This window comes from Ischnura elegans, chromosome 4 (assembly GCF_921293095.1).
Source record: "Ischnura elegans chromosome 4, ioIscEleg1.1, whole genome shotgun sequence".
Classification (NCBI taxonomy): Eukaryota; Metazoa; Arthropoda; class Insecta; order Odonata; family Coenagrionidae; genus Ischnura; species Ischnura elegans.
The window spans coordinates 15,998,490-16,023,079 of NC_060249.1; the positions used below are offsets into that span (position 1 = coordinate 15,998,490).

Consider the following 24,590-nt stretch of genomic DNA (forward strand, 5'->3'; position numbering starts at 1 on the left):
GTTAAGGCCATTTGTCATTGGAAAATCCAAAAATCCCAAATGTTTTAAAAATATCAAGACAAGTGAGGAGGATGATGATGATACAGAAATGCCAAAAGAAAGCGCTATCAATGCTATATCTGCTGTCAGTGCACCAAGGCTAAATTTACCAACTGTTGCAGGAAATGAGAGAGAATTAGAGCTGTTGGACATCATAGAAAAAGAGTATAAATAATTTGCACAAATAAAATGACCAATCAAACAAAGATAATGGAATATTGTAGGTTCGAAGATTTTCGCGGCGTTGGTTTGATGATATTTCCATTCTATTCGGGTTTCTTCACCGCGTTTGTTGTATTTTAAAGACAACAGTTTCGCCGGCGTTACAGTCGGCGTCTTCAGGTCAAAGGTAAAATTTTTGGAAAATTTTTTTGCCTTTTATAGGCATAAAATTTTCCGCCTTATATAGGCGGCGGCGGCTGCTGATCCGCTGCTGCTCTCTCATTGGCCGGTTGTCCATCTCTCATTGTTGGTGGTCGGAGAATCCTCTTCCATGCAGTATGCAAGCTGTAGCCTTGATCTCTGTTGAAATTTGCGGGCGTTTTCGCTATCTCAATAGCTTCTCTGATCAAGCGAGGGAGGTATTTATTCTCTTTAGCTATTATCCTGGCGTCTTCAAAGAGGATGTTATGCCCAGGTTCACTCCAAGCATGCTCAGATATGGCTGAGAGTTGGTGCTGCTTGTTTTTCATAGCCCTCCGATGTTCCCGCAATCGGACTTTCATTGATCTGCAGGTCTCGCCAATGTAATATTTACCACATGAGCAAGGCACTCGATATATACCCTCATAATGGTCCATTGGGAGTTTGTCCTTCGCTCCGGGTAGCATGTCTGATATCTTTGCCACGCAATTGAAACGTGTAATTACGTTGTGTTTTCTGAGCATTCTGGCAATCTTTATTGATGTGCCCGCCACAAAGGGAATTGTGGCGTATGCTTCCGGCTTGGGCCGGCTCTCTGCCTCAGAGGTCCTTTTTGGGGCTGCATCTTTGTTCTCCTGCTCCACAAATCTTCTATTCAACATGCTACTGCTGTAGCCATTCCTTACCAGCACTTCAATGAGATGCTTCTTCTCCGCAGATAGTGACTCGGTGTCTGAGATGGCATAGGCACGATGTATTAATGTTGCCACCAAGGAGATTTTTTGCACTGGGTGGTGGTGCGAAGAAGCGTTGAGATAGCGGTCAGTATGCGTTTTCATAACAAGAATTGCAGAAATTCCTACAGCATCTCAACTCGCAGCACCACGCTATCAAATTCACAATGGAAATGGAACATGATGGTCAACTTCCCTTCCTGGATGTTTTGGTAAAAAGGAAAAGAAATGGGCTCCTAGGACATGCCGTTCACAGAAAGAAAATAGCCATACTGCATGGAAGAGGATTCTCCGACCACCAACAATGAGAGATGGACAACCGGCCAATGAGAGAGCAGCAGCGGATCAGCAGCCGCCGCCTATATAAGGCGGAAAATTTTATGCCTATAAAAGGCGAAAAAATTTTCCAAAAATTTTACCTTTGACCTGAAGACGCCGACTGTAACGCCGGCGAAACTGTTGTCTTTAAAATACAACAAACGCGGTGAAGAAACCCGAATAGAATGGAAATATCGTAATGGAATATTTCCAGAAGAAGGCTAATTAAAAGAACATATTGCAATGGTGCTTCTTTTTTCATCACTGAATTCATCCCAAAATATTTAATTTAAATTCGGCGATACAAAATTATTTGCTTTCAATTTTAAGAAGACTTCATGAGAGTTTAGGTTGATACAAAATGTTTTTAATTAAATGTTAAATGGATTTTAAGTCAAATATTTTTTTAGTTTGTCCAAAGATTAAAATATTTTTACTTTAAAAGATTTTTTAAATTTTATGGAGTTAATGGAATATGTTTATCCGTTTTACTTATTTATCAGCAATTATCTGTGTTAAAGGATCTCTTTCAGAAGACTGATGTTTTGTATGGTCTACCTCACAAAGAGTTCAGTACTAGTAAAGAATTTTTTGTTATCTTAACTAAAGGTACTACTTACTATTCACTTAGAACACGATCCATGTGAAAAATAGAACATTCAACTATATTTAAAGGAGTTATTTTTCATTAAATTGTGCCTAACCTCGATTTTACACTTTCCCGCGATTTACAATTTTTTCCCTGTCCCCCTCAAAAGTGTAAAAGAGGGGTTTTACTGTATTTCATTGGTGTTACAAAAGTATTCATGAGCATCTGTGAATTTTACAAATAATACACTATAGAAATAAAGTTGAATATGTACCTAAACAGAACATTTGTCTTGACTGCACTGGGCTGCGTTCTCAACCATGCATCCCAGTTCATGGCCTTGAAGCTATATATATCCAAAATACTTGAACCCTTTGAAGTGCCGAAGCCTCAATGGGATTCGGAATGTCTTGATGTGATCCTGGAGGCAACTTTGAAAGCTGGAATAAGAGAACAAGTTCTATTCAGTTTCTATTGTAATGCTGAATTCATTAACCCGGCGGTAGTCGCGCCCATTTTCCGAACATAAACGGTCGCGTGGGGTGTCTCAGACACCCCAAAAGATTTTCTTCAATTTCTTTCAAATAGTATATATTATTTAAAAATTTCACATCTCGACGTATCATTTGTTTATTTAGGAATGGCTATACTATATATTTCAAACCATAAATTCAACTTTTATTTTTTTAAGAAAATATTTTTTAATACCCTATTTTCCAGTAGGCAATCCCAGTTCCTCCGGAAAAATTGCCATTTTTTTCAGCCAAAGAACACAGTTGAAATGTTGAGATGTAAATACATGGCATATACTTTTATAAACATCAATCACTGTATCTCATCATATTTTCAGCGTCGACCTCTATTTGCCTTACGTTAATACTAATAAATGTACTAAAATAATTTATTTATCGATATGGAATCGATTTATCATAATGTTTTCTTGAGGAAAAATGTACGATGATATTACGGTCACTTATAACTTTTGAAATACTCCTGTTACAAATTATATACGTCATTGGAAAGGTAAACTAACAAATATGTAGTCCTCAACAGAAGTTCAATTTCGCGCTATTGAAAAGTGTTGTAGTTGAGACAATTTCTCATATATGCTGTAACAATTGACTGTCGATATTGCGGTGTGGGAGAAGGTGTGTGGCCTGCTCGGGCTAGAGCAGTCCGTCGAGTATGTCCAAGTTGGACGGTACATGTGTGTCGGTTCGGTCGGTTGGCCGCAGTCATGGTGCGAAGTTCGCTAGATGCATTCGTGTATGGTGTATCATTCTTTTTTTTGTCTTTTGGAATAAAGTTCCAATACCCAGAGAACAACTGTGCAAATTGATTCACCCCTCCCAGAGGTTATGGGCCCAGGGGTTACGAGCGCAGGAACTCCAGAAATCCCGGAAACAGTGAGAAAGTGACTTGCGACCACGTGGTGGATTAGAACTTCTAATATGGAAGAAGAGCGATATAGAATACCGCTATTAGACGGGAAGAACTATAGTGACTGGAAATATAGAATGGAAGTGTTTTTAGATGAGAAGGAAGTCCTGTCACATGTTGAAAGGTCGTTCGATGTCCTGTCAGAACCGTACGCAATATTAGCAAGTGACAACGAGTCCGCACGAGAAAAGAAGCAGAAAGACATTATGCAATTACGTAGGAACGATAAGAAATGCAAAAGTCTAATAATTCAGAGAATACAAGATAGTCAGCTGGAGCTAGTCAAAAGCAAAGTTACCGCTTTTGACGTGTGGAAAGCATTAGAGAATAGATTCGAGAAGAAGTCTGTGATGAGTCGAATGATGCTTTCGAAACAATTACATACGCTTGTGTATGACCCAACAGAGGAATCGTTTAGCGAATACTGCCTGAGATTCGACAGACTGATCCGTTCCCTAAAACAAACCGGCGAGAAAATTGACGATGACGGTGCCGTAATAAGATTCCTGATGACGATGCCATCATCGTATGAGACAGTTGTAACTAGTCTGCAATCGCTGGCTGCAACAGAATTGAAAATGGAGTTTGTTAGAGTGAGGATTGAGGAGTACGAGGCACACAAGAAAGAGACAAGAGATTCAGTCGCTTCGGAACGAGATGTCCCGAATATGGCCTTTGCTGGCTGCAGGAGGGGCAACCAGAGGACCCAAAGTGAAGGAAGAGAGAAGAAAGAAAGCTTCAAATTCAATTGTCACAATTGCGGCTTGAGAGGACATAGGAAGGTGCAGTGCTGGAAGCCTGGAGGAGGAGCGTTTCATGGGCGCTCGAATGGAAGAGGTGGACGAGCAGTTGGTCGCAGAGGAAGACCATGGAACAACGGAGGCAGAAATGATGCATGTTTGGTGGCAGAAGAGGAGGTGGAACCTGCCTACAGCTTCCAAACAACGGCAGTATCATCAGCGGTGGTAAGCGAAACCGCAACACCTGAGAGTGACTGGGTGTTGGACTCCGGTGCATCAGATCATCTTGTTAAGGTGGGAACTCCGATCTATAATATTAGACAATTTGACAATCCAATAAAAATAACGGTAGCAAAGTCAGATACTTTTCTTGTTGCTAAAGAAGTAGGAGATATAAAAGCATTTGCAGTTGTGAATGGAAAAGTAAACAAGATAGAAATGAATAATGTGCTAATAGTGGAAAATCTCAAGTTCAATTTAATTTCTGTTTCAAGACTAGAAAAGAAAGGGTTTGAAATTAATTTTCGAAATAAGAAATGTTATGTCAAGAAAGGTAATGCAAATATTGTTGTTGGTGATAGAATGGATAATATCTATAAACTTCCTATTGTCATTGACGAGTGTGCCATTGAGAGAAAGGCTTTTTCAAGTGTAAGTGATCAAGTTTGGCATACCAGGTTAGGTTATATTGGCAATGCAAATTTAAAACATCTTTGTAAAATTGTTGATGGTATTGGTGATTTGAAATGTGATAATTTAGATGTGTGTAAAATATGTATTCAGGGCAAACAGACGAAACAACCATTTAATAGAACGAGATCTCAAACCACAAGACCATTGGAACGAATACATAGTGATGTTTGTGGGCCAATAACTCCTCTTGCGTATAATGGTATTAAATATATTTTGACTTTGATTGATGATTATACACATTTCACTGTTGTTTTTGGTCTAAAGTCCAAATCTGATGTGTATGAATATTTAAAACAGTACGAAGCTAGAGTCACGAGTCGTTTTTCAACTAAAATATGTGCCTTTAGATGTGACAATGGTACAGAATATGTGAATAGCCAAGTAAAGAAATTCTTTAGAGAAAAAGGAATTAAATTTGAGCTAACCATTCCAGGAACTCCGGAGAATAATGGCGTTGCTGAAAGAATGAATCGAACAATTCTAGATAAGGCTCGATCTATGCTTGTTGGTAGTCAGTTGAGAAAGTCCTTTTGGTTTGAAGCTGTGATGACAGCAGTGTACTTAATCAATAGAAGTCCTACCACAGCCCTTAATGAAAGTAAAGTCCCTGCGGAGATGTGGTATGGTGAACGTCCTGACTTAAGCAAATTGAGAGTGTTTGGGTGTGAGGCTTATCTTCACAAACCGAAGGAGCAAACACATAGTAAATTTGACTCAAGAAGCAAAAGATGTATTATGTTGGGATACTGTGATAATGGGTATAGGTTGTGGTCATTAGAAGATAACAAAGTTATTGTGGGAAGGAATGTAATCTTTGTTGAAACTAACAATGACTCAGTAACTGAAAATTGGGATATTGCATGGAAAGATAAATCTTTAGATGAGAGTACTGAGCTGATTGAACCAATTGAACAGGGAAGTGGTGAAAGTGAGGAACCACTCAGGAGAAGTAGTAGAGTGAAATTAAAACCTAAATATCTAGAAGATTACGTAACCTTAGCCACTAATCCTAACGAGACTGAATTTGCAAATGAAGTAACTGTGAAAGAAAAGAGTGAAGATACTCTTGATAACTTTAACTTAAAAAATAATTGTGATGAATTTAAAATGAGAGACTTAGGTGTTACCAGTAATTTCTTGGGAATTAAGGTAACTTTTACTAGTGATGGTCTGTTTATTAATCAAACAAATTACTTAAAGAAAGTTTTGACTAAATTTAATATGGAATCATGTAAACCAGTGAGTACTCCAATTGAACTCCAACCAGATAACGATGTGACATCTCAAGAATGTATCATTGGTGTTAAACCATATAGAGAACTAGTGGGAAGTTTGATGTATGCATGTCTAGGAACAAGACCTGATATTTGTGCTGCAGTGAATTTCTATAGTCAATTTCAAAGTAATGCCACTGAAATACAATGGAAAGGCTTAAAAAGAATCTTGAGGTACATTCAAGGGACACTTGATTTTGGTTTAAAGTATGAAGGTAATTCAAGTACACCTTTGTTGTGCTATGCCGATGCAGCTTTTGCAAATTGTAGTGATAGAAAATCAACATCTGGTTATTTATTGAAAATGTATGGTGACCTAGTTGTATGGAACACAAAGAAACAAAGTACAGTAGCATTGTCTTCTACTGAGGCTGAGTATGTTGCTTTAGCGGCAGCTGCGACTGAAGTGTTATGGTTTAAAGTGTTGATGTCTGAAATTAATGTTAATATGAAGGATCCAATAACAATTTTCCAAGATAATCAATCATGTATTCAGACTGTAGAAAATTGGAAGAGAAAACGCATGAAACACATTGATATAAAATATCAGTTTGTAAAAGACTAGTATAACTCTAAGGTTATCTACATTGAATATGTGCCTTCCTCTGAACAGGAGGCGGATGTACTGACAAAAGGGTTATCAGCAAAAGTGTTTTGCAAGCATAGGTTAAATTTAAGATGTATGAGAAATTGAGGAGGGGTGTTGTAGTTGAGACAATTTCTCATATATGCTGTAACAATTGACTGTCGATATTGCGGTGTGGGAGAAGGTGTGTGGCCTGCTCGGGCTAGAGCAGTCCGTCGAGTATGTCCAAGTTGGACGGTACATGTGTGTCGGTTCGGTCGGTTGGCCGCAGTCATGGTGCGAAGTTCGCTAGATGCATTCGTGTATGGTGTATCATTCTTTTTTTTGTCTTTTGGAATAAAGTTCCAATACCCAGAGAACAACTGTGCAAATTGATTCACCCCTCCCAGAAAAAGTTTTATTGAATCTAAAGAATGTAGAAAATAAATCATGTAAACTATTTATTTGCTTCTAATCACTTCTCAAAATTTTCAGCAATTGTGTACCAGGCATTAGTTTCTAACATAGTTCACAGTATATTTTTGTTTTCAAATCTGTTGGAAAAACACATCTTCCAACTTTTTTTCTTGTTTTCTCCTCATCCTTTTCTCAGGCTCATTTTACGCATATTCCTCTATTTTTTCAAGTCTCTGGACATCGCGTTCATTATCGATCTAATTTTACTGAATGGAAAAGTTAAGGATCGAGTTATCTTACGAAGAAAACTTATCTGCATTTTTGATTGTGAATTGGAATACCTAGGTGCAACAAGTGCACTGATGCGAGCAGTGTTTGGCAAATGAAAGAAAATGGTCCTGATGTTTCTGTTTGTATGATAGGTACTGTCTATTTTGTCTAATGTGGCTACACCTCCTTTAGTGGAGTTATAAAAGGTTAATATTTACGGTTTTCTTTTATTATCTGTTCGTCTTGGATTCGTTGATAGGAATATCTGTGTGAATTGTTGGCGAAAGAATTACATTTTTTTACCATTTTACGACGCAGAAAACTAGAGTTTTTTCTCCCTAAACCAGAATAAGCTGCTATTTCCTTCTTTCTCTTACATATACGACTTTCCGTGCTAAATCTCTTTTATTTTTTTCGCACTGTTCCAGCAACCGTCAAATTATTGCTTAGAATTTCATCTGCTTGCGGAATATCATTGAACCAGTAGTTCAGATTATGTTCCTACCGTTTCTGATTACAAAAGAAAACATTCGCTTTACCACCTCTTTTGGACTGTTATCTACCAAAAATGGACCTTCTGGTTGTCACCCTGAGTAGGTACATCTCAAAGTTCACATACAATCGAATTTTTGCCAATGCAAAGAATTTGATGCTATATTTTGCAGGGTTGGAAGGTAAGTATTGCCTATATGAACATCTTCTTTGAAAAGGAATCAATTGCTCAACAGCTTTTTCTCATGGCCCAATTCTATAATGTTACCGTGTATTGCGAGCAAACATCTCAAATACATCTCTGCTTGGTGCTAATTTGTCACTTTTCATTTTCTCTGCTCTATTAGTCACGTTGTCGAAACGAAGAGATAAAGGGGAAAAGAGAAATATGTTATGGCTCATGGAGGAATAGCATGTTTCCACTCCTAATCTATTGTGGTTCCAAAATAATAAAAAAATCAGTTACTCAGTTTTATTTGCCCCGGCTAAAAGTAAAATACTATTCAGAAATTCTAAGTCTTTCGTTCGTGTCTCTTTTACGAGAATAATTTTCAGTGACTTACTCTATCGGAATATTAGTGCAATTTACAATTTTCTCTACCATGAACATCATAAGAAAACAAACCATTCGTGTTTTGAATCCAATTTTTTTTGCCAATAAGTCCACTCTTCTCAGGAACACTGCTACATTTTTATGTTCTTATGTTTGGTTTTGATCCCTGCGTATTCCACATTGTAACTCCATACTTCCTAACGTACATAATCTCTTTTCCCTTTTACAAAAGTTCATCATCTCTGCACTGCTATCCAGTGTACGTATCATGCGCAGCCAAATGACATCCATCTTCTTTTTCATCAGAATCAATCTTCTTCCCTCAAAGATTCATTCAAAAGACAAAGTCTCTTTCTTTTACACTAGAGGTAGCTGACATCTAGTATGAATTGAAAATGATATATGTAGGTATCATAAGGCCAATCTTCAATGGTAAATTCACAGAAACATATAAATAATGATTTTTGTGAATAAGTTCTGCACTAACGTAATTGAACGAAGTCTTCAAAAAATCACTTCTAAAACATCGCATTTTCTACACGGACTGACGTCAGAAACAAATAACCCCTCCTTCAAATTTCAATCAAAAGTCAAAATATATCAGCTTTTTCCTTTTACAGAAAGACTGCAGGAATCCATAGTGTACTGAATGAACGTGCTGTAAGTATTACATGATCGATTTTTCGTGGATCACTTCGAGAGAAATCCTTGTAACATTATTAGAAATAACTTACTTTCTATTTGTTTACATGAATTTAGGCAAAAGAAATATACCAATACATAAACATTTCCTTACGTAAACGTAAAAAGACAACTTTCGTCGTCAGTTTCAGAAAGAGTAGCTATCAAATGTGATGAAAATGCATGAAAAACATTCAAGGCGACTATAAATACTAGGCGGCAAACCGTAACGAGAACAGTCGCGTGGGGTGTCTGGCGCACCCCACTCAGCAGAGCTCTGACAAAAGTAATTTTTCTTAAAAACTTGCATTGATTTTATAATCATATTTTACATGTATCCTCAGAAAGCTTAAAAAATCAGCTAGAGGAGGTTACAGATCATTGCAGTCACAATTGCAAGAAAAAATAGTGCTTTTATAAGGCTGGGGTGTCTGGGACACCCCACGCGACCACTGCCGGGTTAATTAAGTGTGATATAGCTAACCAATCATGTCATAAATCATTATAAATTTTGATAAATTCCAGTGTTTGTTTTGAGTGAAGTATGTGTAATTATGATTCCGTAGGTACACAGCGAGTGTGCTTTGGCTACTGCAAAACTGGCATCTGGAACATTTAACATATTTAATATTTCTAGAAGGTGACATTCAGAATCGGAATAAAGAATTCCCTTTCAGAATCACTATTTTCATACAAAAACAGGGCACTCCAGAGTGTCATTGATTGAATGATGCATGGGCATGATTCATAGCATGCCCACACCCCCACCCTCGGCAATGCTGCAATAATTGCAACGTGGAATAAATTTCTAAACAAGTGAAATAATATTATTACCATAACTAGAAGATAGAGTATGTTTTAGTACAGAGGTTGGAGGCACTGATCTATCACTGGTGGCTATGGCAGGAACCTCCACCCATGCCTCCCCTCCGAAGATGCTTCCCATTTTCTGGAAGGGAAAACAGCACTTAAGAATTAGAAAGCCTATCACTCACGTCACGTGTGATACAATGTCACTTACTATCACTGCCAATGAACCCACATCAAAATAAGGTCAATGGCAAGTTAAATGGTAAGCAGGCTTGGCTCTCTTTACCCTTGTTTCATGGTTTGTATGTACCCTTGAGGCTTCTGATCTTCGTCTGGCACTGACGATCAGTGTCTTGACGCACTATTCACTGCCACATAGCCACAGAAATCTCATCCCATGGCTTGCTGTGGCGTTTATGTGAGAAGACTCACTTCCTCTCCCCATATGTCTCCAGTAGAAGGAGGGTGCCACCAGATGTGCCCCATGTTTCCTGTAAATAATGGACAAATGGCATCCACAATCACTCGTTTCACAGAAAATAAAATGTTACTTAAAACTGTACGATTGCTTAAACTTAACAGAGTCAAAGGAAGAGAATTATTCCACATTAAAGATGAGCTACTGTGACCATCTTACTTTTCACATCATCTCCTTCCTGATGACCAGGAACTGGTTATCTAAAGAAAGAATTGTCAAGTATTAATAAAAACTACAAGATAGGATATTCAGTGTATCACCTTCAATGCTAAATTAACATCAAAAGATAATAGCTGGATATTCATTGATGGACAGTAATAACATTCACATTCAAAATTAGCTGGAGTGGTCTCCGATCTAGGAATGACAAATTCTTGAACCTTAAATTAGAAGCCCTTTTCATATTTTACAATTCACTGACATGGATTTGCCTGCCATTACTAAATGACAAAAGGAAAGGTTGAAAAACTAAGATATACCGATGACACACCTTAAATTCATGCTACATATTTTCCACCCAAATGCACCTTCATCATTTTCACCATTCCAATCTTCAACAGTATAAATCCCATCAACTTCAGACATTGCCACTAGGTCTTCAAACCCAGGTTGGTGATTGGATAAAATTATTTTCAACTGAAACCAAATCATGTATTTTAATTATGGATATCACATACTTCCACAAAGTTAGGCTTAACCTAATTACACATGTGCCATCCAAAATTTCATACATAGATATTTGCGAAAATTTGTTACTTCAAAAATACCCATTTAACCCTGGAACCGTACACCGGGGCACTCAGTGCACCTGGGAATTTTAACTTTGCCGTAAATTTTATTTGGCAACACTGGCTGCAGCCGGCTCCCGTGACTTTTACTTGACCAAGGCACATCGTATTTCTTTTCTGGAACGTTTTTGGGGCACTGAGTACCCCAGTGTACGGTTAGTGTGAGTTTTTATTCAAGTGTGTATATTTCGTTTTCGTAGATTTTTTTGGATTTTACCGAAGTATTTTTACACTGTATTTATTTTTTTTAATTTATTTATTTAAGGAATTGCTCACATACAGCATTTCTGCCAATTTATAGTGACGCAGTAACAAACATAAAATTTTAACATAAAAAATTTGAACAGAGAGCAGTGGCTTAAGATAGTAAAGAACAAAATAGAAGGCACGAGGAAAGGGAGGGGTAGAGGGAGGTTTATTTACTTGCTGAGGAATGGGACATGGCAAGTTTGATAAATGAGTTTAAGGGCAGAAAAAAAGTGGTCAATATTGTCTGGTAATGAATTGAGCGAGGAGCAAAGGCGGTGTTGGAGGGATCGCTTAACGAGGGATAGTCTAGGGATAATTAGTCATGGATAGGCTACGAACAGAGAAGGACATTTTAAGTGAGTTAGCTCGTTCCTCTGAGCCTGAGAATTTTGATGATAAGTCAGAAAGTGAAGATGAATACGACATTTTGGAAGATGATGTTACGTCAGACTTTTATTCACCCGACGCATCTGAAGATGAGTTTGTTCTTGGTGAAAGTGATTTTGAAGGGGAGGAAGGACAAACAACACTTGCATGAAAACGACCTAGATGAAATGAAGACGCACAAGACTTGCAAATTGAACCAAAACACCTGGAAGATGAATATGAAGAATCAGACACAAAATGCAGTTGAAAAAACGGTCCCCGAAAATGTTATTCAGTTAAAAAAGAGTGTCCTCAGGGGTAAAAATAAGTACCGTTGGGCTACAAATCCTGCTGAAAGAGTTGAAAGAACTAAAAAACTGCACCTTTAAAAGACTTGTATAGAAAATGTAAGGTTTCTCAATTCTCTTATTATATTTATTAAAATATTAAAACAAGTAATTAAATATATGTTTTTTTGCAATAATTTGAGGCCCAAATACCGCGTTTTCAATGTTTTTTAGAATAAAAATAAGTTTTTGCATTTTGAATGTTTTTTAACTCTTAGGGGCACTCAGTACCCCAGTGTACGGTTAGTGTAACAGAAATGGAGGTGTACGGTTGCAGGGTTAACAATGTATTCCCTATTTTTGAAAAATGCTTCCAATTATCTCATTCAATTGAGGAGGCAAACATTTATTACCATTATCCTAGAGGTCAAGAGTCAACTCATGTTTGACTTGGTGAACAATGATCCAAATTCAGTCAATACCCAAAACTGACAAGCAAATTATGCCTATGATACTTAGCGGACTTAGCTAACTCACAAGCACTAAGCAGCGAGCACTTTTTTTTCAGCGAAATGTTATTTTTTCAGGGTCAAATTCTTGGATTACTGGGCTAGATAAATTGTGGAATGGACAGTAAAAATAGGTAAGAGTAATAAAACACATTTTCAATTGAAACTTAGACTATTTCTTAATTTTGTATGACAAAAAGTTTGTTATTCTACTGCAGAGGGTCACAGCCCAGACAGCACAATCGCTTCTACACAAATTGTAAATCTCTTGTACAGTCGCAAATTGTATTAATATTTGTAAAACCTTGGTATTACCACTGTGTTCCGAAACCTTGCAAACAAATCAATTAAATCACCATTGCACTGCAGAGCAAAATATGAGCAATACTTTTTTTATGAAGCAATGTGGCACTGTTGGTGTAAACTAGGTATTCGTGCAAGTTCTTGTGCATGCCTACTTCAGTTAAAAGATTTAATTAGTTCTTTTCAGTCGTGACTCGAAACAAATAGAAAGTGCAATTGGCCACTCTCTAGTCTCTCTCCATCAAGAGAAAGTCAGGAAGTGTAATCGCTGAGAAAGTGGAAACGATACCCTAGGGCGGGTTCGCGGGGATACACTCCTGGGGCAGGGACTTTAAGCACTAGCATTTCTCCTCTGCACCCAGAAGGGGAAGGACGGGAAGGAGCAAGGAAGGAGGTGCCGCTGCGATGAGAGCCCGACAATGCCTCCAGGGAGGGGATAGGGAAGGAAGGGAAGTGACGAGGAATCCCGCACCATCACATAGGCGGGCCCTACTAACAGCGAAACCAAGCAAAACGCAATTAATATGCTACCAATCCTAGTGGATTTTCCTATGAGGAAGAAAAATCCATCGATCGAATCGGTAAATCGTGATCGCTGAGACAGAGTATGACGGCTCAGGGGAGCCCTTCGAGGATACAACACTCCGGGGCCGGGAACCAAGCCCGAAGCTTATACGCCCGATCACCCGGGGAGGGGCTGGAGAGGAAGGAAAAAGGAGAGAGGTGCCGTCACGATTGGAGCCCGCCGACGCCTCTGGGAAAGGATAGAAGCGGAAGGGAGGGACGGGGAAAAACAACTTAATGCTACGGAGCGAAAAGGGCCCACTAAGCTCAGACAATGAGAATGATTTGAAGAAGACTCTGAAAAACATGGAAAGGACAATCACTTATTATCACTATGAATGAACTTACATAAAAAAAAGGCCAACTGCAAACTCCATGACAAGCAGACTTTCTTTGCTCTTTTGTCATGGCACATGTGCTTAGGGCCAATGATCTTTATCAGTGGCCTTATGTGCACTATTCACTGCAGCCATAGCCACAGCTATCTCCTCCAACACCTCGCTATGGCGTTTATGTGAGAATGCCACCTCATGGCCAGATATTAGCTGAAAATCTGCAAAACAAAGAGTAAGATATTAGTATGCAAGAAAGAAAGGAGGTTAGGATGAACATTAACATAGAAAGCATAAGCTTCAAGAGTTTTCTTACCTGGGAAACCAAATTACCAATGATGGAAAAAGCAAAAAAGAAATGGTCATTAAAAATATCGCAGGCAAAGAGGGTTTTCTACAAAAAGAAGAATCTAATTACAGCTGAGAGTACAAGCATAGAGGTAAGGAAACAATTCATCATAAGCTACATATTGAGCATGTTTCTCAATGGAGGCAAGACTTGGATGTTGGCAGGGAAAGATAACTCAAGAGTTGAAGCATTTCACCCGTGGTGCCGTAGAGTGATGAAGATGAAACAGGCCGACCGAGTGAGCAATGACGAAAGACTAATAAGAGTGGGGGACAGGAGTAGTCTACTGAAAGCCTTAAGGAGAACACAGGACAACTTAGTTGGCCACATTATGTATGAGTCATGACGGTCGAATGAAAACAAGTGTATCAAAGGTGGAAGGCAAGAAGGGCCAAGGATGATCTTGAATGAGTTACAGTCCCCTTCAAAAGATTTAGGATAAAATTTGTGGCACCACAATACCTCCTAGAGGAAATTTAGGTTCCCTTACTACTTTTTTGTCATTGGCTATGAATGTTAAATATTTTGTTTGGGCATGAAGATATATGCGCTCAAAGGGAGAAATAAATCGCATAATTTATCATTGTTTCGACTTATGCTGGGTTTAACGATTATGTCACGTGCATTTGCTGCGTACTTGCCCGAGTTTTCAATGTTGTTTAGTATTTTAGATATTATAAGGCTGCCAATGTCAGCAGTTGCAGTGGCCCAGTAGCTGCTGTGACAGTGATGATTGATAGATCGAGTCCCTGTTGTGGAACCGTTCAAGACTTTTTTCAGCTTGTTCACTGGTTTTGTATTTCTTAATGATTTCAAATCATTTTAAATTCACTGTAACAAATACTCCTTACCACACACGCCTATCCAGACACTCCATCGGCACCCCCATTCCTTTGGCATTCAAGTGTATGCCTTCGGAATGGCGACGACACCCCATCCCCATCCACCTGCATTGAAGAGCGGGAAGGATTCCCATTATAATGAGAACGACTTTATATGGAATTACAGTTACATAGCAGCGTATGATACTCACTTCTCGAAGCAGGTGTCGTCCACCCCACCGTGGCGAAGGAAGGGAGTGGTGATATCAATTACTCTCACCCTCCCTGCGAAAGAAGTCACTAATCCGATGAATAGGTCACGACTGGTAGAGTGCAAAAGCATAAGGAACACGGAATATCTTACATCGCTCATATCTCCTCAACTATCCCCCCAGTGCCAAAACATGTCTGCGATAAATGACATCACCCCACATGGCTGGCGTGGGAGGGATGGTGAGGAATGTGACTCCCGGCGCCAGGAGCCGCATTATCAGCCGATGGAGGGCACCTCGGAGGGAATGATATTCGCAATTCTGGAATTAGGGAAGAAAAGGATGAAATTTTTTATTGCCAGGTGCACCACCTAAAATTGTCAATGTTCATCGTCACAGCAAACTTACATTGCGGAGATCGTTCGAGCCAATAAGAACGATCAGGGGCCTCAAAAAAAATCCATGAAAATCTACCGCCTTCGTCAGCTCAACCACCTTGTGGCCAGAGACGCACATTCTGATCCGGGCGGGGTGAACTTGTGGAAAAAAGTATTGTGGATATATGTCACGAAAATTAACAAACACCATTAACCGGTACGTATTTCCATCAGGCTGTTAGAATGTACCTACCTCCCTCCCACTCCCACCCCAGGTGTGCCCCCAACCGCACCATGTGCGAATCGCCGAGCAAATCAAGCGGATCGAATAATTAGAGTCGAAGTTATAATCTATCCAGGTGATCATTCGATAGATGCCTTTTTCAGACTTATTTACATAGTTACGGGGATAAAAGTTTTAACAGATTGCTAAAACAGCAATGTTCTCTATATGAATATGAATAATTTGATAAGTAACTTTTCCTAATGAAGATATATCGAAATGAAATATGTAATATCAATAAGTCTCATTTTCTCCTTTGCTACTGACAGTACCTGTCCTGTTTGTTTCTTTTGCTCATGGGAGTAAAAGGCACCTCTTGATATCCCCAATTCCCATGCATAGCTTTGGAATTGCCAATATTTCAGATGCACTTGCCTAAAATATGATCACCTTTTAATAAAATCACTATTGTTCATTGCAGAACCTCGATCAAATGACATTATTAATAGCTTCACTGTCAGGATTACGGCTACCAAATTTATTAATCGCAAAGTTTCTGCATTAGTAAAGCAAAACATGTACCACAACTGGAGAAATCTTACAGAGGAACCTCAAGCACTGACGGTTGTCTCCAGATGAGCCCCTGGTCGAGGAATGGATCGGGAAAGGGTCGTGCTCAAGCTTTTAACACCAATCGCTTTATAAAGAATGAAGTAAATCAAAAATATCAACTGGCTGGATTTTACCAATCTTTGAATTGATGACTTATTATGATTATGCAATGACATATTACTTGTACTATCTATTTTAAAACGGCTAAGATGATAAAAAAAATGAAGCATCAACATAATTTGACAACATGATAATTGTAATGGAAAAAGGCATCACGGGCCAAAACCTACGTTGATTTGTATGCTAAAGAAAGACTCAAATGAAGCATTACATTAACTGTGGGAGGTTGATGAGTAGTGCACAAGAAAGGGTGATCCCTTCCTCGTGCACTACTCATATTATCTACATACTACTCTGGTATGATATTCCCTCCCCCTTCAAAATAATTGGCTAGCAGTTATTTGGATATGGGATGCTCTGCAGAGGAATGGAATGCATTCCTGGAATGCCATATGAGAATGCGATCTTTGGAATCATTAAGGATTCCACATCAAGCATTCCATTCTTAAAGAAAAATAAAGTTTCCAGATTTTTAGTGTCTGGCACTGCACAAAAAGCTAGAGCCAGAAAACATATAGTCTAATTCTTTTTGATGGGTAGTTTGAACCTGCAATATCTATCTAGGTATCAAGCAAGACTAGTCAAGAAAAGATAGCAGGAGGGGGAGGAATGAGCACATTTTTGGGTGGTTCCTTTGAATGGGGTACACTTTTGGCTACAGGTGAAGTTTAAACAAGGCGTACATTTTCAAATACAAGCGAAATAAAAGACATTTTAATCAATTTTTGAATCAATCAACAACCAATTTTTCTGGTCAAACAATCAAACGATGTGTTACATAAGCGATGCAGCTAAGCTAGCCCCAAGCAGGACTATAAGGTATAATGCATAATAAAGGAGTTTGTTTTGGGATGCCTTAGATACCTACATACCCTTTCTCGGTTTGCAGGAGAGGATTATCCTGACCTTTCTTCACAGTGTGTGCCCCATTCACATCAGGGGACCGCAGTCAAATGCTGGTTGGTGTAGTGGAATAACAAATTTAGAACTTATTGGGCAGTTGGCAAATTGGACATTCTTTACGTGTAGTTCTACAACTACAAATTGTAAGTGGAGTTCTATCATTATTTTAAAAGCAGTTTGTGTGGAAAAGAATATCCTAACTAATTGTTGTAGAGAGCTTAATATTATTGATAGAATTTCATTTGAATTCTATCAATACATAGCAAAAACTTACAGAATTCATTTCCGATGAAACTAAAATCGATGCTTCTAAAACATGTTTTTTAGGAAAGCCATTGCATAAACAAATAGTTGACTGCACTCACATTGTGTTAAGGGGTGCTCAAGCAGGAAAAGGAGGAGAAAATCTCAGCCTGGTGCCAGAAAAAAGTTTGGCACCGCAATGGGCCCCAGCCCGTGTTAGGAAAACAGGTACCAGCGAGGATCCTTGCATAGTGAAAGCTACATACTGGCAATGCAAAAAATGTGTTTTGGCGTTCATGAGGGAAGTAGCATTTTCTAATATGTGGCCCCATCAAGAAAAGGTTATGATGGTATTCCCAAACATTTCGGGGGGGTTGAACCCCTGAGTACCCTACTCACAGGGACCTTGTTTTTGGGGGTCTAAGGCGCTATGACTATATCCCTCTAAGCCTTCCCTTTACTGAATTTTTGATTAACACAGTGCATTCGGCATTATTGTCCACCACATTAAACAAACATCATGCTCCGTCTGAAATAAAACCTTGACGAGGTACGTTAACGTACCTCGTCAAGATCTGGCATTGTTTTTTATCGTCTTTTCTCGTCTAAAATGGCTGAAGCAACTTAAAAGTTACCCATCCGACATTAAGATAAGTAATTAAATAACACATCTCATATCGGAATGAACATAATTTGGAGAACGACGGCGACATTAAAGCATTTCAGAACCAGTGAACACAGTGCACATGAAAATAGCACAATGGAAGTACATTTAGGCACACATTCTTATTGATTAATCTTTGTGAGAATATCATAGTCACGTTGAATCGAAATCAGGTGAGGTTATCATGAAAAACTTAACAATTAATAACAAACATTTGCGCGAAGATTAATGGAAAAGTCCAAGCTTATGATGCTATAAACATTCAACTCCAAGAAAAAAGGAGAAAAGTAGATAAACTTACATAGTATAGTCGTGCTGGTGGTCTTGAAAATCTAGAACAGTCAATACAATGCAAACCTGTCTCATTTCACTCAAGTTTCCCGGCAGACACCACGACAACCAGCACTTATCGCTGCTACCTTGTTCACCCAGTGCCAATCTGCCAATCATGCTCGCGGAGACGTCCAGAACTATTATGCTACATATTTAAATGCTCTTTACGATGCGACAAACGTATTATTCAAAAGTTATCATACTTCGCTAGAGAAATTACTCATTTTATACTAAAAATCATTACTTTTCATCATTATTAGACGTAAACTGCCCTTATTCAGTATTCCACCGCTGTATTTTTGTCTAAATTTGATTTTCAATTCCTCCCAAATAAAATTGGAATTATGCATTTTCTCAATTCATTATTTTTGGCGATGACCTCAACCCGTTTACCCATAACATTATCGTATGGTTACGGTCAGAAGTTTCCTTGCAATCTCAAGGGAGTAAAGTGTGGGTAAAATTTAACGCAAAGCTCTTTGGCGTCTAAATGCTGCCAGATAAGAAGACAACCGGTAATTTTTAAACTATATATTCGCCTTGGACCAGACAAATTCAGTCACATGCGTCGCAGTATGACTACACGAATAAAGACCCAGCTACGAAATCTTCCTTACATTTTCCGAAGCACGCAAAGCTATAACAGATATATATGTAAAATTGACATGCAAATTACCGTAATTTCGTCATGACCGCTATTTCGACGCGAAAATTCCCGCGCATAAATAAGTCGATTCATGGGCGGATCTAGGTGGGAGGGCACAGGGGCACGTGCACCCCCCGGACCCTTAAAAAATATGCAACATTTTTAATACGGTGCCATTATCAATGCGTTCTTTTTGTATTACGAGGTATCCTTGTGCCCCCTAGAACAAAATCGTGGGTACGGCCTTGCTTGCGCCCCCTCCAGAAAGAAATCCTGGATTCGCCCCTGAGTCGAGTGATACAAATATTTTCAATCCAAATGTCGGAACTAAAAAACTAAATGAAAACGCCAAAGGGCACGTATTTATTAGACTTCGAAATAAAGTTACTTTATCAATAATTGGAGAAAATTTACGACGATATTTTCGTGCAATGTCAGAAAATTTAAGCGAAAGCCCTCACTCAATAATTTTCTCCATATTTTGGATAAAAAACATACAATATTTAATAATTGAAAACTCAAGGTTCAGGTGGCTCGATCCTCCGCTCTCACTCACGCCAGTTGTGCCGAATAGTGAGGAATTTGCCCTTGAAATGGGCGTAGGAAGAAGAGACTGCGATGAATCACTTCAAAAAATGGGGCTTAGCCGTAGCCACCTAGAGAGTGGCTCGGTGGCTATGTCTTAGCCAGTTATATCAATGCGTGGGCCGAAGCTGTTAATGGATTGGTAAATTGGTCTAAGTACTCAATAGTTGAAAGTAAAGGGGAAATGAGTTGCATTTATGTGATTCGTTATATTAGTAATCGTAAGGTAAATCGGCCTCATCAATGCTCGCAGTTTAATCTTGCGCATGAGAAACGTTTTTCCTCCTTAATATTTACGGAAATGGCAATAAATATGCAATACGAAAACACACGCCCGTAAATTAAAATGTGAAAAAGAGAACTCGGGTGTGTCCAGAGCCAATCACCTTAGAGTTCGCGTGTGTGGCATACGAAGAGATGCTTCGGCCCTGTATTCCTTACGACCTACCTATAAAGCTCGACTGAATTGTTTTGGGGACATAGCAACTGGTCCACTTGGTCTCCCCGACCTCTCAATTACAACAAAATATAATCCATTCGCTTGTATCGCTTATAATTCATCTCCAGGGTTACCAAGTTGAACGCTCAAAATCCTGCTTCTTTAGTGAAAAACTGAATTTTAATGAAATTAATGACTATGTATTGAATTATAACGCGAGAATACTACCATGTCTATTCTTCAATCAAATTAAGAGCTAAAGTGAGGAAAATTCTGCTAAAAAGATTTTGAAAAGCGAATTAAAGAACCTCTCCATCGAAGCAAATGCTTTATTTACAGTCCTCACATTACCTTAGATTACTCCGCCTGTATTTTTACTTTATTCTCAAATAGAATAATAAGCGCTCTCAAAGATTAAACTTAAGTAAAGTATCTTTAATCCGTCAAACGGTGATTTTTAGTTAAATATACCTCAATTAAAAATTCAAATACATGAGCACATAAAAAACCTCCGCATCGAATCCTATTATAATTTTCTAATCTTGGGTCATATATAGATAGACGAAGTCCTATAAGAGTATGTGTATCCCATCCAGCATGCATATATATAGCAAAAATATAAAGCACTAATAACAAGAGGAATAGTGATAAATTAAAAAAATATGTATAGCCCTCAAAGAAATACGCATGGAAATTAAGTGCCTTCATTTCAAAAAGAAAATCACTCTGCAGTTGCACTTTTTGTAAATCGAGGTTCAACAACACTCTAAATAAATTTCGAGGCCTATTTTACGCTATTACCACAGACGTCCATGCAGAGGAATGCCTCGATTTCCGCCTGAATTTGATAAATCACATCATCATGAATGTAAACTTCAGTGGACGATCCTAATTAATCTTTATTTCCCCGTCAAACTCGGATATATATGTCTGTCAGCGACGCGAGTGGCGACTTTAGTAAACCCATTTAAATTCGCGATGGGTAACAACACGAAGCCGATTAGAAGATCCTCTTCCTAATATTCGAGGAAAAAAATTGTGATTTTTTTACCTTGAATTATGACCTTCAGATAAAGGAGTATTGATTTAAGAATCAGATCCTTCATTCATACATACATTTTATGAAAAATCCCAAATGCCAAATTAGGAGCGAAAGCACTGCAGCGCGTAAGAAAAGTGAAATGTAACCGCTGCAAAAAAACCATACCTGCATATCAAATAGTCATTCAATTGTCCTTAGATCACAGTAATTGGAAAATCAGGGGTTTTAGGGGGTCAAAGTGAAAGAAATTTCACTAAAGTTAATTACATACTACTTCACTGACTCATACTTCCAAGACTAGGGTTGACACCTTGCTTGTCCAGATACTCCACCTCATGCGTCAATAACAAATGACCTCCGTATAGCCGTTGGTGGTAAACTGGTTGATCCGCAGACCTCGTCAATAACTTTTCCAACCAAAAACGCTATGGTAAGTCAGCTCGGCTGCCAAGGTAGTGCAAAATAAACATCATAAACATTTGCCGCACGCATGAACCCTGGCGATCACAAGTTGACAATATCGGTGTATGCTGACTTGAGCATAATTGGAAACTTGGACATCTTAGCAACCATGCTGCTTATGCCATCCCTTTGACATCGGTGGTTACCACCCCTGTGTCCTCATTAGGGCCTCGGTAGTTTTCTTTGATTGAAAAGTAGTGTTTTCATTTTCTCAAGACCTTTAACCGCGGTTATGTCATTTTCACCTAGGTATTCAGAAGTTTATCAATCTCGAAATCTTTAAGCAAGCAAAACCCATGCAAAATTTATCATATGGACCCACATCGTGAGTTCATCAATGTTCTAATTTATACTATTTAGTATTAGTGTAAATAAAATGAAAACCAGGAGTAAAAATATAATTATGAATTTTTCACCAGTAAATGAGACAAAAATAATCTCAAAATATTGATACTCTCAGCGGAAGCCATCAACATGGATGGCAGGATAAAACTCTGACTGGGCGCATAATAACAGCATCGAAGAAAAGCCTACCAAAAAGGGATTCAAAAAGCGCAGTTCTTCAAATTTTAATTACCCAGTCAGCACACGAGGTATTATATACATATTTTTTAAGTCAATCTTGGTAAACTATGTAAAGTATATTGAAATATGTAAAATTTACATATCATATACTCGGAAATATTTACATAGAAAATGTTGTTAACTTTTATTTTAGGTCAACATAAAATGCTGTCTTATTTAATACGTGATTGATTTAAACCTATTTTCTGGCCCATTTATCGATACATTTAATGTAAACTGAATGTAAATTATTTACATTCCATATACTTTTAGAATTGACGTAAAATATACATATATTTACGTCCAATATACATAAACCATTTTCATGGATTCATGCCAGATAGTTCATTTACTGGACCACCCACACAGCAGAGGATATTCCAGGAATATCCCATTTTGATCCCCAATATTCCTATTTCGTCCCAGGGTTATTGCGAACTATTACGGGATATTCCTGGAATATCCTATTTTGATCCCCTATATTCCTATTTCGCCCCACGGACATTGGCAACCATTGTGGGATATTCGCGGACTATTTTTTGACAACAAGCTTTTGTGTATGTAATAACTGAGTCACAGGTGTTACTAAATGATATTGTAACAAAATAAGAATAACTACCTGACCCTTTCGAGACGGGGGAGTTTTCGTCTTACAATTAGTATGACTGCTGTTCTGAGCCCCAAGAGAGACTTCTTTCTAGTGGTACGGAGCTGGGGGTTCCTCTTTTTTGGCACGTTCCCAAACGCTGTTCCAGAAATGGAACACAGTAGAACACCTACCTATGGTGTTTGCGCCTTTCTGTTCTGGAACACTCATGAGCGCTATCCAACTGGGCTGTGTTGGAACGCAGGTGAACGCCCGAGAAAATGCCTACCACGTTTGTGGTTAATGTCGCTCTCGTGGGGACTACCGATGGTCAGTCGCCCTAATGAGGGTTCACCCTCGACTCCGAGCCTAATCCGACCCTTTCCCGGGGTCCGAGCTCGCGACGGATGGACCCAAAACACCAGGAGGGCCCCCACCCATGTGGGCCACGTGTAGTACAATTTTGATTTTATAGTTCCTCTCGTGCTATCAACAATTTATTGCCTTTATCGTCTTCTTGATGACACCAGAAATACGGTCCTTTTTTGATCGTCTTTCTACGATGATTGTCAAGAATTTTGTCCAATGTGCGCTAAAAGTCCCCTTTTGACTTGGCAACGGCGCAGCCATCATCCGTGGGGTGAGGTGAGAAAGCCCTATCGGGCCCAAAGCGTCCGACAGCCAAGAATGCCAAACTGTGCCCTGACCTTGGATTTGGAAAATTTTATGCTTACTAACTTGAATGTAGGTGGAGATTTTAACATAATTTATATGGAATGGGAGACTTTCAGCTTTATTCGTGTCCTGGCGTGTTTGGATATAATGAGCAGAAGCCTCGACATTTGGTCTACTTTACATTCTTCGATTTCATTTTCATTATGAATTAATAGTCTCTGGTTTACGTTTAGTACCTAAATTAACGGTCACACTTGGTCGTATAAGGAGATTTTTTAGTTTCCTTGCCTTGCAATCAGGGATGCCGACTTAGGAAAAATATTGGGGGGGCCCAAACCAGGGATATTGCCCCAGGAAATTTTATAAGTATTGAGTTTTATATTTTTTAAGCATTATAGAAGACTCATATGATCAACATTAGAACAGTGATAACTTTAATCTCGATATCTGGACACTCCGGGGAAAATCAAAAGGCTGACACATTTTTTTCTCACACCCATACCGAATTTTTGAGGGGTCTCGGGCCCCCTCAAGCCCCATGGAGTCGGCACAACTGCTTGCAGTATTACAAATGTGATATGATCCTATTTCTGAATTTTTGCTTTGTGTAGCTGCAACCGACAGGTTTTGATTTCAGTCGGGATCTTCCCTCTCGATCTGTTGATAGTTCCAAATAAACTAGTAAGGTTACTCTTCAGTCTCTGCAAGGTAAAGAGAAGTAAATGAACAAGTTATAATCCTTCTTTTTCATAAATAGGTGGAAATCAACTATATTACCACATGGCATCCGGGACGCATATCATTTGGCCAGAGATGATATTTTCCAAGATAAGGAAAAAGCATTCATGAAGTAATTTTTATCCGTATCCACAGCTACCCA

The 24,590-nt window shown here is 38.7% G+C and overlaps 2 long non-coding RNA genes across 3 annotated transcripts; both read right to left on the minus strand.

Moving 5' to 3' along the window:
- Positions 1-10,292: 10,292 nt before the first annotated feature.
- LOC124157087 lies at positions 10,293-18,759 on the minus strand. Of its 2 annotated transcripts, none has more exons than XR_006864534.1 (4): positions 18,680-18,759; positions 10,947-11,092; positions 10,616-10,656; positions 10,293-10,469 (listed from the first exon to the last, which is right to left on the minus strand). It is a non-coding gene; the product is annotated as an uncharacterized LOC124157087 (long non-coding RNA). The 2 variants fall into 2 exon arrangements; XR_006864533.1 differs by lacking the exon at positions 18,680-18,759 and adding an exon at positions 13,871-14,447.
- LOC124157086 lies at positions 14,712-15,551 on the minus strand. The gene is made up of 3 exons (XR_006864532.1): positions 15,237-15,551; positions 15,055-15,150; positions 14,712-14,952 (listed from the first exon to the last, which is right to left on the minus strand). It is a non-coding gene; the product is annotated as an uncharacterized LOC124157086 (long non-coding RNA).
- Positions 18,760-24,590: the final 5,831 nt, after the last annotated feature.